Below are 16203 nucleotides of genomic sequence, written 5' to 3' on the forward strand. Positions count from 1 at the left end.
CGAGATAGCGCTAACGGAACTCTAAATAAATTCGTGAATTATAAGACGAAAAGTTGTTATAAGAAACTCCAACTGTCCCGTATCTATTGGTACGGCTTTATGTTCGAAGCCTCTCTATCTAAAGAATTTTTAAAATAAAGATCTGGTTCTCGGGAAGATTGTCAAAATCTAAACATACAGCAATATTCTTGAAATTGATAGTTCACGTGCGCTCGTTTGACAGGCCACCCTCAAGCGTTCTCCGAATCGTTAAATCATCAAGAACGATAAGCTAATCAACTTACTCCCACTCTCTACTGGATGGAGCTAAGTCTCGAGCCAAAGGGCTTAACCAATAAAAATCTTAAGAAACGCCTCTCCTCCCAAAAATCAGCCTCCTTGTCCTTAAGAAGGGAGTATTAAAATTATTACAAAAGATTCCCACCATCCAGTAAAGAGGAGGAGTAATAACTTTAAAATGCAAGCGCAAGGCGCGACGCGCGCTATTAACACTACCGTTGACAGTTCAGTACGCTAATTCTTCCGACGAGCAGCAGTGCAGTTGACAGTTCAGTTCACAGTTCCAGTCAAGATTCAGTCATTCAATTTTAAAATTATATAGCCTCGGGGATCCTCTTTCCTTGCATTATGCAATTGAGTTATTAATCTGTTTTATCACAGTGAAAATGATTTTGTTAACATTTAATTGTGCATCGTGTGAATTTTCTGATGAACATCTCCATTACCCAGCTCTTCATGTTATAAACCTCCGACCTCAGCCATTGCAATTTTATCAACGCACTCATTTTTGTGATGCCAACTAGTTGTGAGTAAAATTGAGTAATTTTTATTTTCTCCCTTTCCCATATCTTACTATCTCATATTTTAAAATCTATGTCTGACAAATAATTTCAAACGGTTTAATAACCACTAAATTTTTACTAATTACTATCAATCAATCAATCCTTGTCTCACCTCTTCCTAATCATCTTCCTCATCTCTCCCTGTTCGTCTAGAATCTCCTCAAGGCGGTTCACGAACGATTTCTCGTTCGTCTAGAATCTCCACAAGGCGGTTCACGAACGATTCCCTGTTCGTCTAGAATCTCCTCAAGGCGGTTCACGAACGATTTCTTGTTCGTCTAGAATCTCCACAAGGCGGTTCACGAACGATTCCCTGTTCGCCGAGAATCTCCGTAAGGCGATTCGCGAACAATTCCCCGTTCGCCGAGAATCTCCGTAAGGCGATTCGCGAACAATTCCCCGTTCGCCGGGAATCTCCGTAAGGCGATTCGCGAACAATTCCCCGTTCGCCGGGAATCTCCGTAAGGCGATTCGCGAACAATTCCCCGTTCGCCGGGAATCTCCGTAAGGCGATTCGCGAACAATTTCCAGTTCGCCGGGAATCTCCGTAAGGCGATTCGCGAACAATTCCTCGTTCGCCGGGGATCTCCGTAAGGCGATTCGCGAACAATTCCTTATTTCTCTTTATTAGCTCTTTCTGATTTATTTATATTGTTTTCTATCTTTATATCTCGTTTCAGCCCTTCTTTATATATATCTTTTCATTTCTACTTTTTCTTTACTTCCTTTCGTTTTCTTTTAATTTCCCATCCTTATATTATAATTTTTATTATTATCTTTTATTTTTTCTTTATATTATTTTCCTTTGAATTATCATTACTCTTGGGAGAAACCGTTGAAATAGATGAATAATTTTCGAACTTAGACTTGCCGAATCTCTTATCTTAATTTTATTATTGTATTTTAATTTAAACCTGTGTTTCAGCGAATTTAGAAAATTTTAATTCTAACTATAACACATATGCGCAAGCGACGAATTCTATACTTCCCTTAATGAGTAAGCGTTATTCATATTTTTATTACACATTCACTTTTTATTTTGTTTTATTTCTTATATTACATTAATTATATGTATATTGTATTAACCAGTCAGAATTTAATTCTTAACATAAATTCTTCCCTGTATATTCTGACTGATGACTTCCGAACGATTGTAACACCCGCGAGCATATATACATACACATACAGATACCCACTCACGCATACCTACAACTGCTAAGATGTATTTTTCTTTCATTATTTTTTTTTATAATATATGCATTTTTAATTTAATGTATAATTTAATTATTTAAACCGTTCTCTTCCCTAAATCCTAAGATCGCACTAGGTCCCATCCCGCGTAACAAGGATTAAATTCCTTTACCGAAAAGGGGCCACCGAACGAATAGGCTTAAAAACGCAGCGTTAAAGAGACCTTCGGTTGCTGACCTGTGTCAGGCCCTTCACATTCGTTCGACCCGATCCATACACACGCCCAAATAAAGTGTGTCACGGGGTAAGTAAGTTGCGTCCTTCCATACGGCCCATCCATTCCAGGGTCTGGACGTAACAATAGGCAATCCGTCATACTGCCGTGTATTCAAGCGCAACACCCTGTACATTGCATGTGAAATGTAGATAGATAGTTTTTATATACTTTACTGTATGTAATATGTATATACATTGCTGCACATCATATATACATACGTTTTATAATCTCTAAATACATACATTTCATATACATAATTTGAATATACATTACAATATGTAAGAAGTATATTCAATGATGTATTTTATATATACATACAGTTTATGTATGTACAGTGTATGTGAAATGTAGATACAGAGTTTTTATATACTTTACTGTTTGTAATATGCATATACATTGCTGTATATCATGTATACATGCGTTTTATAATCTCTAAGTACATACATTTCATATACATAATTTGGATATACATTACAATATATAAGATGTATATTTATTGATGTATTTCATATGTACATATAGTTCTTGTATGTACTACGTATGTGAAATGTAAATATGTAGTTTGTATAAAGAATGGATGGACAACCCAGACAGCACAGGACATCCTATGGATTCATTTTATATCCATTTTATGTCCACACGTCCATGCACATGAAATGAACATCCATCGTACATCCGATTTGAGACATCCGTTAATGGCCAATATTTGGACGTCCACAAGATGTCCGATCTTGGACGTCAAAGTTTTGCGCGAGCACGCAAGGATGTGTTAATTCGTTCGTTTACCGCTACGCGACGTGCGATGCGCTATCTTTCTCGTATTTAAGTTTTAGTTATGAGAATTATATAAAAATTGCAAAAGGTAACAAATAAGATTAAAAATATACTGTTCAATTTAATTTCTGATCTAAATCACGAGTTTCAGATATTAAATTGATTTTATAAGTCGGACAAGTAAATGTCCGGCGAATAAACGAATTTAATATAAAATAATATAAAATAATGAGAAATTTAATATAATAAATTTAAATTTTTTCATTAAAATAGTTTGTAAAAATTATTTATACCTACTTTTAAAATATTCTTTTAATGTTCGAAACAAGTCCAATTTTAGTCCGTTTGGTCTTTAAAATGGACATTTTTGGGATGTTCAAAATAGTAACACTGGATATCCATAAAACATCCTAAAGATATTTTAGGCTCTAATCTGGATATTTTAAATACATACGAAACGTTCAATTTGTTTATTTTTAATACGTTTTTAAGATGTCATTGTGCTGTCTGGGAAAGTGTATATACATTGCATGTACTAATCATGTACATATGTATGTACCATGGATCTTCTATGTATATTTTTCCGGTTACATTTGCACGTATATTTCACATCCTATGTATGTAAATTCTATCAAGAATGTATATACATAGAATATACAATATACATAAATGTACATACATTGTATATACATAAGTATATTTTAATGTTTTATGGGTAATAATATTTAATAATAAGATTTATTACCAAATATTCCTCTCTCCTTTACTTTCTCTTTCTCTGTCTCTCTCCTTTTCTGCTTCTTTTAATAAAGCTTCTTTCTCTATTTCTCTGTCTCCCTTCTCTCTCTTTAATAAAGCTTCTTTCTCTATTTCTCTGTCTCTCTTCTTTCCCTCTCTCTGCTTTTTTTAATAAAATTTCTTTATCTCTTTCTCTGTCTCTCTTCTTTCACTCTCTCTTTCTCTATCTTGTCTCTTCTTTTTATTTTTTAATAAAACATTTACCATAAGTAACATAATTATAAATAATAATATTAAAATATTGTATACAACATAACACAACATTACCTCCTTTTCTTTTTCTTTCTCTGTCTTTCTCTTTTTTGCTTCTTTTAATAAAGCTTCTTTCTTTCTTTCTCTGTCTCTCTTCTCTCTCTCTTTCTCTCCCTCTCTCTGCTTTTAATAAAACTTCTTTATCTTTTTCTCTGTCTATCTTCTTTCTTTCTCTCTCTCCTACTTTAAATAAAACATTTAGCATAAATAACATATAATTATAAATGTAACTAATAATATTAAAATATTGAATACAACATAACACAACATAATAATTATAATGATATGATAATTTCTCTCCGTCCCTCCCTCTCTCTCTCTCTCTCTCTCTCTCTCTATATATATATATATATATATATATATATATATATATATAATACTTTTCTTTATTTATCTTTCCGCTTCTTCCACCCTTTTTCTCTTTAACTTTAATTTATTTTATTTTTCTTCTTTCCTTAACGTAACAGTCAACCTGTCAAACTGTCAAACTGTCAAACGACACGAATGAAGCAAGTCGCTCAGCAAATTACTATTGACAACTAATAACCAATCATCATCGCGGAAAAGAGGCAACAATGTCAATAATATGTCTTTCTTAGAGAGGGACTAGCTCGCAGCGCGCGCTAACGCGCGCGCCTTCCGCGGATCTAATTTTAATTATTTTTATTTTAAAATATTCATCCCATTCTCCCATTTCTATATCTCTTCCTTAACTCCCAAACAGCACAAGATATCCTCAGGATGATCCTGAATATATCCTAAATATCCTCGGAATATACGCGGGATTTATTCAGGATATGGTATAAAGCCAAACAGCTCAGGATATTTTTTGGATCTCTTAAGGAAGTCTTGCGAAACTGTAAGGGATATTTTAAGGATATCCTTTTGTATTCCTCATTGCATCCCAAATTAGTTCAGAAAATATGTGATTGATACTATACAGGGTGTCCCTGAATGGTTTGTACAAACTTTGTGAATAAGTTCCAGGGACCTAAACAAGCAGAAAATGTCCCATAAACATGGGGTCGGAAACGCTTGCTTCTGGAGTTACGACGGTTCGAAGTTTTCCTGCAATAGCTGGAGAAATTATCACGTCAAATCGCATAGGTGTTACAAAACTGTGTTTATTTATTTCCTCGGTTTTGCCACGGACATAACAGGACACTACACTTGCTATAGCAAATGCTCGAAATGGCCTCCGCCAGACAATGCGGCGACGTGCGCAGGCTTCCTTGGAATCTAACGGAGGCCATTTCGAGCATTTGCTATAGCAAGTGTACTGACCCCATGTTTATGGGACATTTTCTGCTTGTTTAGGTCCCTGAAACTTATTCATAAAGTTTCTACAGACCATTCAGGGACACCCTGTATATATGCTATTTGAAGGATTAATTTAGATTATATCCAGTATATGTTTCAAGGATTATTTAAGAAGAAATTTAAAAAATTATATATGCGTTGCATATATCCACACAGTACGAATGGCTATTTGCCGACTGAATAGCTATTAGTCGACATTTTTTAGTCAACTTGAAGTCGTCTTTTTAAGTCGTTGTTTATTATTGTGGCCTGTTTTTTTTGTGTGTGAGTGTATATTCACCAAGTAGCTACCAAAGATATCCAATGGATAAATAAAAATATTCATATACTTCCACGAGTTTTACGCCTCGCCGCTAGGTGGCGAAAAGGAAAACGTTTAACCCGAAAGTGGAATTCATCTAAGACGGTAATATAATGCCGCGACACAAGTCCCACGAATCACAGCTTATCGGTCAAAGAGCGCTATTATAATCGCATCTCCTCTAGCTTTTGCAAGGAGCTTCAGAGCTCCATGTAATTAACCGCAGACAGTTAATTTTTTTTTAATTCCATCATATATATATCTATATACAGGACATTAAATCGATCAAATTTTTGAGAAATGACATTAAAATAAAAATTTAGTAGTTAATGGACATGACATTAAATTGACTGAAAATTGACTAAAAATTGACTGAAAATTGACTTATAATCGTCATAAAGTTGACTTCTAAGTCGACTTATTAACTGGCTGACAATTGACTATAGTCGAGTCATTTGTTGGCTGTTAGTCGACTTTAAGTTGACATTCAATCTGACTTTGAAGTCGACTTTAGACTTTTTCTGCCGACTGACAATCAATTAACAGTCGACTTGGTGCTGTTTGAGTACAAACATATATTCGACATATAAACTGTCAAATCAAGCAACGCGATATAAAATATGGAAAAAAATATGCTAGATATAACCTAAATTAAAATCCTGAAAATAACATATAAAGCACCTCAACGATATATTCTGGACCAATTTAGGATGTATTGTAGACGTTTCAAGAGTTATAAAATTTCCTATGGACATCCTGCAAATATCCTTAGGACTTTGAAATAGAATCTCCTGAGGATATATCTAGGCTTTATGTGAGGCGCTCATTTACTATTCTTCAGGACATCCTCAGAATGTACGAGGATTACAAACAGATATCCTCAGGATATCTCCTATATCCATGTAGGACGTCTTTAGGAGATTCACAAGACGTCCGTGTGCTGTCTGGGCTCATTCTTTTTTCTCTTTTCATTATTCATCATTTTCATATCTTTCCTTCTCTCCTTATTTTACCTACTTATCTGTCTCATCTTTTATTTTTATTTTTCTTCTTATTTCTTACATAATGATTAGTTACACGCCAATCTCTTTGAATATGGTAGAAGAGAAAATATATTTTACCATTTTACATCATTACAATAATATTTTCTCTTTCGTTTACAATAATAGCACATTAATATTACACATAATATAATTATTCATTTACTTATTTATATATTTTCTTATTTGTCATTACTTCTTTATTATTTATAAATCTGTTTTATCTTATTAATTTTTTCTTCAAACATCTTTACTCTCTCTTATAATTCTTTTCATTTATTAAAACATAATCTATTATAGACTTTTTCTCCTACCGTATCTTTTTTAATTTAAGCCTTTAAAGTTATTAGTTTAATCCTTTTTTCTCGATTTTTTTAACTTTACTTCTACAAGTATAAATATATATATTTAAGTATATAAATGTAAGTATATTAATAATTAAATTATCAATTAAAATATTACTGAAAGATAATCATTAATCTTTAATTAAATTAAGTTTAAAATAAAAATCTCTTTAATTTTTGTTTACTTTGTTATTTTTTTTTTATATTATTATAATAGAGACTACAATCAAGACTGCATCATGAATATTTTGAAACATTATTTTATCCATGTTTTACTTCATGAGAATAAAGTATTTGTAATTTAGTTTTGATTATAGTTATAGTCATGTTACTTCTTCGTTTTTGGTTACATTTTACATTAATCTATTTTATTGTTTAATTATTCAATATTTCTTTATAAACATAATTTTTTATTTTTTTAGATAGATTATCACGTTCTAAATAAATTTTTAATGAATCCCAAGAACGAACCCGTGAAAAGGCGACATACAGTTGTTCATGACTAAAAATATTTTTTCGAAGATCTATTGCAATTTTATCGAAAGTTTGCCCTTGTGATTTATTTATAGTCATAGCAAATGCTAGTTTCACTGGAAATTGTCTTCTTTTAAAAGTAAATGGATATACATTTTCGCAATATAAAGTAATACGATTAAGAAAAACAATTTCTCTCCAATCTTATTACCTGTTAAAATTTCACAACGTAATAAGTTATTATCTAAATCTAAAACTAATAATCTAGTATCATTGCATAAACCTACATTGATGCTAAGATTTCTAATAAGCATAACAATAGTATATTTTCTTAAGCGTAATTCATGAGGTGGAAGACACGTTGGATTTAAAGAGTTAAGATATTCTATCGGAATTATTTCATAAATATCTTTATTATCTCCAGTCGTTTCAAGAGTATCCACACTTGTATAAATTTTCTCTGTCATCTCATCTAACAGATTTATTACTTTTTCGTTTATTTCATCAACATCAACATTCCTTGCAGATAATATAACATGATTAGCCATAGTTTTATATTGTTTACGTATTATAATATCTCCGTATATGTCTTTAACCATATCCGAATTTGCACTTGCTATACATTTTTCTGGAATGTGAACATTATCTGAATAATCATTTAAAGAACCATTACCTAAATTTAGTAAAAATTGTGCAAATTCTTTTTCCTGTGGTAAAGTTCTCATATTTTGTATCAATGAAAATATTTTAAATTGTTTCCATAGAATACTAAATTTTATTGATAAATTTATAATTTCACAACGTGTAGCTCTTTCTTTTACAGGTAATAGTTGTCTAAAATCTCCACCAAGAAGAACAATTTTACCACCAAAATATAAATCATTTTGCATTATATCGCGTAATGTTCGATCCATTATTTCTAATACATAACGTGGTGCCATAGGAGCTTCGTCTATAATGAAAACATCCACAAGTTTTAAATTTTCAGCTTCTTTAGATTGAACTTTAATATTCGATGTAGAATCAGCAAAAAGAGGTACAGGTAACGCAAAAACTTTGTGTATCGTTCTTCCATTTGGAAGTAATGTCGCAGCAATACCAGTAAATGCCATTGTACTATTTTTCCTCTATTTTTAAGTAAATAATATAAGGTCGTATAAATGAAAGTTTTACCAGAGCCACCTGGACCATCAATATAAAAATATTTATCATTATTATTACTTATTGTAGCTACTAAAATAGTATCAACAATTTTTTTTTGTTCTATGTTTAATTGTTCATATTGTAGCATACCTATTGATGTATCCTCTACAATTTGTTCTTCGTCATTTATTTCTTGTTCCTCTATTATTTGTTCTATTTCAGGAAAATTAGCAATATTCGATCCTTCTTTTTGAAGCAAATTAATGATATAATTATAAACTTTCTTTATTCCTATTATAGGTCCAAATCGTCTTATATAATCTTCCGACATATCTTTTTTAAACTCATCCCATAATTTTTTCGGATGAACTGGTTGGCAATGAATCAAAATTCGTACGAACAAATTACGAAGTCGTTTTGGCATCATCCAAACTTTTGCTTCATTCATTGCACGATACCATTCTAGCCCCTTTAACATGTAGTAAAAGTATACGTAAATGAAATAGTTCTGAGACGGGCTGACAGAATACATACGACCGATACAATTAAAATATTTTTGACGTTTTTCCCAACGATTAATAGTTTTGCCATTAATTGTAATTTTTTTAAATACATAATGAGATGGAATATCACTATATAAATATTGTTTCGCTTCCTCATCTCGAGCATTTAATTCAAAATAATCTAATAACATTGTTACACGTCTTATAGCAGATCTTATTGCATTATTATTAACATTGTCATCGATTATCACATTTTGTTCGTTTGGTAAATGAACTGGTAAACGAAATATAGCGTGACTTTTTTCTTGTAAAGGTTTACTTAAAATGCGCCAACACGCTTCTACGGGTCCAACATATCGAGCTTCGATAAAATCTTGAATTTCATCATGTATTATTGTTTTATCTATATTTTCTCCAATGATTATAGACGCAGCATCGTGACCCTTATAAATATATTTATATAAATATTTTACAGATTTTATACTCGAAACTATTTCAACATTAATATGACTATTAAATAAAAGTAAGAGTGTTGAATTATATGGAACAACATATCTATTATCAACAACATATCGTCTAGGTCTTTCGTACAGCAATCCATTATTTCTTCGACGATATTGTGGATAACCATCTTCATCCATAGTTGTCTCAGGTCGAAATGGTTTTGGAAAATGTTTCGAACATTTATTGTCTATCAAATACCAATCTCCACATGGCCAAGAGAAAATAGTTTTTTTACAAACTAAATTTTGTGTAATAAAATTATCAATAAAAATACATTCCTTGATTAACATATGTATATATACAGGGTGAGCCATTTTAATTAACGCACGCAATTATTTCGGAAACAAAGCATTTTAGAGAAAAATGTTTCAGACAAAAGTTTTATGGTTTCGAAGGGGCCATAAGATGGTATCATTGGTTTGACCTTGAAGAGTTATTTGAAGGTCACATGAAGGTCACCTTCAATTTATTAAATGGAACCTACTATTTGTCATTGCATATTCTTGTAGCTTATCTCGAGAGCTTTCCAAAACACTATAATTAAGTACCTTTTCGTTAAGTACTTTTTGAGTTATGAGGCTTGAAATAATTTCTTAATTTTACATAAACCGTAAAATATCTTGTAAAATATTCATTTTTCGATTATCTTATCTTAATACTTTTATGTATAAAATAATGAGAGGAATCAATTGGTGTAAAGAAAACACATAGTTGTTTTTAAGAAAAAATATGGAATTGTTAATTGCAAATTATATATTTTTTCTTCAAAACAACTATGTGTTTTCTTTACACCAGTTGATTCCTCTCATTATTTTGTACGTAAAAGTATTAAGGTAAGATAATCGAAAAATGAATATTTTACAAGATATTTTACGATTTATGTAAAATTAAGAAATTATTTCAAGCCTCATAACTCAAAAAGTACTTAACGAAAAGGTACTTAATTATAGTGTTTTGGAAAGCTCTCGAGATAAGCTACAAGAATATGCAATGACAAATAGTAGGTTCCATTTAAGAAATTGAAGGTAACCTTCATGTGACCTTCAAATAACTCTTTAAGGTCAAACCAATGATACCATCTTATGGCCCCCTCGAAACCATAAAACTTTTGTCTGAAACATTTTTCTCTAAAATGCTTTGTTTCCGAAATAATTGCGTGCGTTAATTAAAATGGCTTACCCTGTATATACAGGGCGATCCCGAAAAACGATCCGTCTATAAAATGACGTATTCCTGACACCATTCTAAGACAATTTTTCCTTTACCAAAATTTGATTTGAAGCGTAGTTTTTGAATTATTAAAGGAAGTAGTTTACGTATGACGGGTCGAATACAAGAGGCAGGCAAGGGTGGCGCGATTCACCGTCAGACGCGGGTGCTTACGCGGGGCGCCTGCTGCGATCAGCTGGTCGCTATACACATACAGACACACATGCGAACACATACATTCTCTCTCTGTCTGTCTGTCTGTCTCTCTCTCTCTCTCTCTCTCTCTCTCTCTCTCTCTCTCTCTCTCTCTCATTCGCTCACTCACCTGTAATTTTTTTTTTTTTTTTTTTTTACGAGAGAGGGGAAATGCATTTTATGCATACCCACCGGTCGATCCAGTGAGTTATGTGGGACTCGAGTACCAAGTCGAATTACCAACTCGGTACTCCCTACCCACTAAAAACCCCTCTCTTTTCACGAATTTCCTTTGACACACTGTCCCTCTGACTTCCCGAGATCTGTTTTCACATAACGTCAAAAAATAGTTATCATTACTTTGTTCGATGACTTTTGATGTATTGCTGTAATTGCTTGAAGGAGAAATGAATTTTCCGATAGATCGTACGTTCTCAAATTTAACGTAGATATCATGTTGCAAAAGACAAGAAATCCACACTAAATTATTAACTGAAAGTTTTTCTTCTTTCATGAACTGTATTCTTTTATAAACTTTAACGTAATCACATTTATTTACTCACTCGATGAGACGAGAAATTTACTAATGACTCCATCACTAATCACTATTAATCACTGTCGAATAATAACTGTTGGCGATTAAAAATCACTCGATGAAAGAAACACGCGCGGACACGTTACTACACGACGCGACGACGCGACAATGCGACGGTAATTATTCGGCGACTGCAAACAGTTTTTTGTCATGGTAGGTTGCGGTAAGTTAATGTACTACTGGCGCTATCGAACGCGATCATGTGTTCGATTGAAGAATGCGGTTAACATAATAAACATTTAACATATTAATATTATTATTATTATGAATGTGTGTGATATCCATACATCGTATGATATCTATTTAAAAATTAATTAGATTAAATAAGTGTTTTTAAAATATTTATTACTTTTACTATTATCATGTAAAATATTAATATTAAATATTTATTTAACTATTTTATCTATTTATTTATTTATTTATCTATTTCACCTATTTATTTTTAACTATTTATTATCAATGACCGATTTTCGATCATTGATAATAAACCTACCGCAACCTACCATGACAAAAAACTGCTTGCAGTCGCCGAATAATTACCGTCGCATTGTCGCGTCGTCGCGTCGTGTAGTAACGTGTCCGCGCGTGTTTCTTTCATCGAGTGATTTTTAATCGCCAACAGTTATTATTCGACAGTGATTAATAGTGATTAGTGATAGAGTCATTAGTAAATTTCTCGTCTCATCGAGTGAGTAAATAAATGTGATTACGTTAAAGTTTATAAAAGAATACAGTTCATGAAAGAAGAAAAACTTTCAGTTAATAATTTAGTGTGGATTTTTTGTCTTTTGCAACGTGATATCTACGTTAAATTTGAGAACGTACGATCTATCGGAAAATTCATTTCTCCTTCAAGCAATTACAGCAATACATCAAAAGTCATCGAACAAGGTAATGATAACTATTTTTTGACGTTATGTGAAAACAGATCTCGGGAAGTCAGAGGGACAGTGTGTCAAAGGAAATTCGTGAAAAGAGAGGGATTTTTAGTGGGTAGGGAGTACCGAGTTGGTAATTCGACTTGGTACTCGAGTCCCACATAACTCACTGGATCGACCGGTGGGTATGCATAAAATGCATTTTCCCCTCTCTCGTAAAAAAAAAAAAAAAAAAAATTACAGGTGAGTGAGCGAATGAGAGAGAGAGAGGGAGAGACAGACAGACAGACAGAGAGATAATGTATGTGTTCGCATGTGTGTCTGTATGTGTATAGCGACCAGCTGATCGCAGCAGGCGCCCCGCGTAAGCACCCGCGTCTGACGGTGAATCGCGCCACCCTTGCCTGCCTCTTGTATTCGACCCGTCATACGTTAACTACTTCCTTTAATAATTCAAAAACTACGCTTCAAATCAAATTTTGGTAAAGGAAAAATTGTCTTAGAATGGTGTCAGGAATACGTCATTTTATAGACGGATCGTTTTTCGGGATCGCCCTGTATAATAATTTTTAACTGTTATGCTTTCATTATTTCCTATTTTCTAATTTAATCATTACAGTCTTGTAAAAATTATAAAATGAAGATTGTTAAAAACTTTTTCAGTTATATGTAGATTGCAATATGCGTTAGACAAATTAAATGAGTGAACACGAAACGATGGCGCATTAAACTAAACGAAGCAAAATCGGTTCATATAAATTTTATCTACAAAATAATAAACGCTGCTTCCATTTTGATTAATGGGAAAATTATATCGTACAGTAATACAGCCAATTACATTCGAATGACTTTGGACAGAAAGCTAAAGTGGATGGAACACGTTAAGAAGAAAAAGAAAGAACTTAACATATAGAAAACTGTACTGGCTTCTTAGCCGCAACTTGAAACTATCAATGCAAAATGAATTACTAATTTGCAAACAAATACTTAAATCAGTATAGACGTACGGCGCACAATTGAAGGGCTACATAAAGATAACAAACATAAAAATGATCCAAACCTCTCAGAATAAAGTACTACGTAGAATAGTTAATGCTCCATGGTACGAATACATACGAAATAATGACTTGCATCGCGATCCACATATTAATATGGTCACCGACAAAATTAAGAAAAATGCAACCAAACATAATCAACGTCTCCAGGACCATGAAAATATTGAAATGAAAATTGTACGTGATGTTGCACAAGATCTGCGACGACTTAAAAGTACCAAACCATATGAGTTGGCATAAACATTATAGATGGGAGGAAAACTTATTTTATAGCTTTTTTATACACGTGCAATATTAGACAGACAAATCATTAGACAATCTAGGATAGATTGGCTATGGTTAATTAATATTAATAGGAAAGAAAAAAAAAGTTATATGTGAATACATCAAAACAAACTTTAATACTTATTAAATCAAAATTACCTAAAGTATTTATGATGGTATTAGAACGAACAATTAATTTATATGGAAGTGTGCCTTAATGTTTAATTAAATGTTGATAACTTTGCTTATTTAACTTTGGCTCCAGCAGTAATGGATGAACTATCTTTTATATTAGTAAAATGAAAAAGAACATTTAGTTTATTTATTTTCGAATAATTTTGCACGGTGGTAATTTTGAATTATCTTTGTAAGATGTTCTTCTTATAATTGGTTTTGTACCTAATAATAATTCATGAAAAGATAATTTTTCGAAACCTATCTTTTTATATCCGACATATTCTCAACCTCCAAGTAAAATATGTTAACTACAGAATAAAATTTTAATATTCATAATAGGTGTACTATTATATTATTAGAAACTTTAAAACATTTCAGTGTAATTTACTTATAGTTTTCACATATCCTTTCACTTGAACAAATTGTCCTTTTTCAAAAAAGACATCACTGTCGTAATTCATTATCTGTATCTCCAATTTATAGATCTTATCAATAATGGATCCATTACCTACTATTTTAAAATTAAAATATATAATATTGACTCTATTATATACTTAAATGACTGTTTCTCTTCTAATTTAAGATTTTGATAAATAGAACAAAGGAAAAAAAGTAATTAATTAAATGGACAATAAATATTTCCCCAATGAGTAAAATACATGGTGGACAATTTCACCAGGATGTATCAAAAGCATTTCATACTTCTGTGTAATACATATACCGATCTCTAAACCAAACATGATGCACCCTTGGCCTAAACACAAATATTCTTGGCCTTTCAGAAAAGTAAGTCCAATCAAAATATCCTCTCTATCTTCAAATTATCCGATATAGTGACTAATAATTTGACCATTAGCAGGAACAACTTCTCCAACATCTTTTTGCTGAACAAATTTCATGACCTAATATAACATAATTTAAAGCATACGAAAAAAGATTACACTTTATGTAGAAATAATTATTAATTTATAAATAATATAAAATCTAACCTATTTTAAATCTAACTTATTTTTTTTTCATTAGCTATTTTATTAGCTCATTAGCTCATCATTATCCTGATAGTTTTAGATATAAAAATGGCATGGCCTTGTACATGAGGCAAGTTTATTATAAATTGATCAATTCTAATGTACTCGAGTCAGAATCCAGTCATCGCAGCATCGGATATGTGTTTTGCCATTTTAATAAGTTACCTAATTCCTCGCAAACCCTTGGCTTAAACACAAACGTACTTGGCTTTTCAGAAAAGTAAATCCAATCAATAAATCCTCATTATCTTCAAATTATCCGATATAATGACTGATAATTTGACCATTCCCACAAAACATTAAGATATATGTACATAGTATATATAATGTATATACATTCATGTATATTATGTGTGCCATGTATATGCTTTTGTGATGCACTGTATATACAAAATATGTGTATAGTATGTGCAAATGTTACCGCAATGATGTACATTAAAGATTCTCTGTATATACACATGTACATAAAATATATGTGATTTATACTTTCTATGTATATACCCATAAAACATTAGAATATATGTCATGTACATACACTGTACATATAATCATGTATATACTTTGTGCTTCAATGTACATACAAAAGATATGAAATGAATGTACAAATGTTACCAAAATGATATGCACTGAAGGTTCTTTATATATACACGTATATATAAAATGATTTACACATTTTTATGTATATATATCTTTATTCGTTTATCAATATGTGCATATTGTATAAAATATATATAAATGTGTATTTATGTATCATTATGGCACGAATATACATACAAATTTGTTTATATAATACATATATAGAATATGTACAGAATAATTCATCTTAATCTACTCAATTTTTCGAAAAATAATATTTCTCAAAAAAAATATTTTTAATAAAATCTGTACATATAATATGTATACACATTTTTTGTGTACATATAATAAATTTTAATCTAATTAGATGCTTCTTTGGAAAAATAATGTTTTTTGAGAAAAAATGTTTTATAGTTATATAATTTTCATGGAGATATAATACAGCTACCTTGATTTTGGGAAA

At 31.5% G+C, this 16203-nt stretch overlaps 1 pseudogene across 1 annotated transcript in view; it reads right to left on the minus strand.

The window, feature by feature from the left end:
* Positions 1-16203, minus strand: part of LOC145965791 (uncharacterized) — a 113232-nt pseudogene that overhangs the window by 42150 nt on the left and 54879 nt on the right. The window lies entirely within an intron of this gene.

The sequence above is a fragment of the Camponotus vicinus genome, unplaced genomic scaffold (genome assembly GCF_025532165.1).
Source record: "Camponotus vicinus isolate PSW18456_S1 unplaced genomic scaffold, iyCamVici1.0 SCAF_14, whole genome shotgun sequence".
Lineage (NCBI taxonomy): Eukaryota > Metazoa > Arthropoda > Insecta > Hymenoptera > Formicidae > Camponotus > Camponotus vicinus.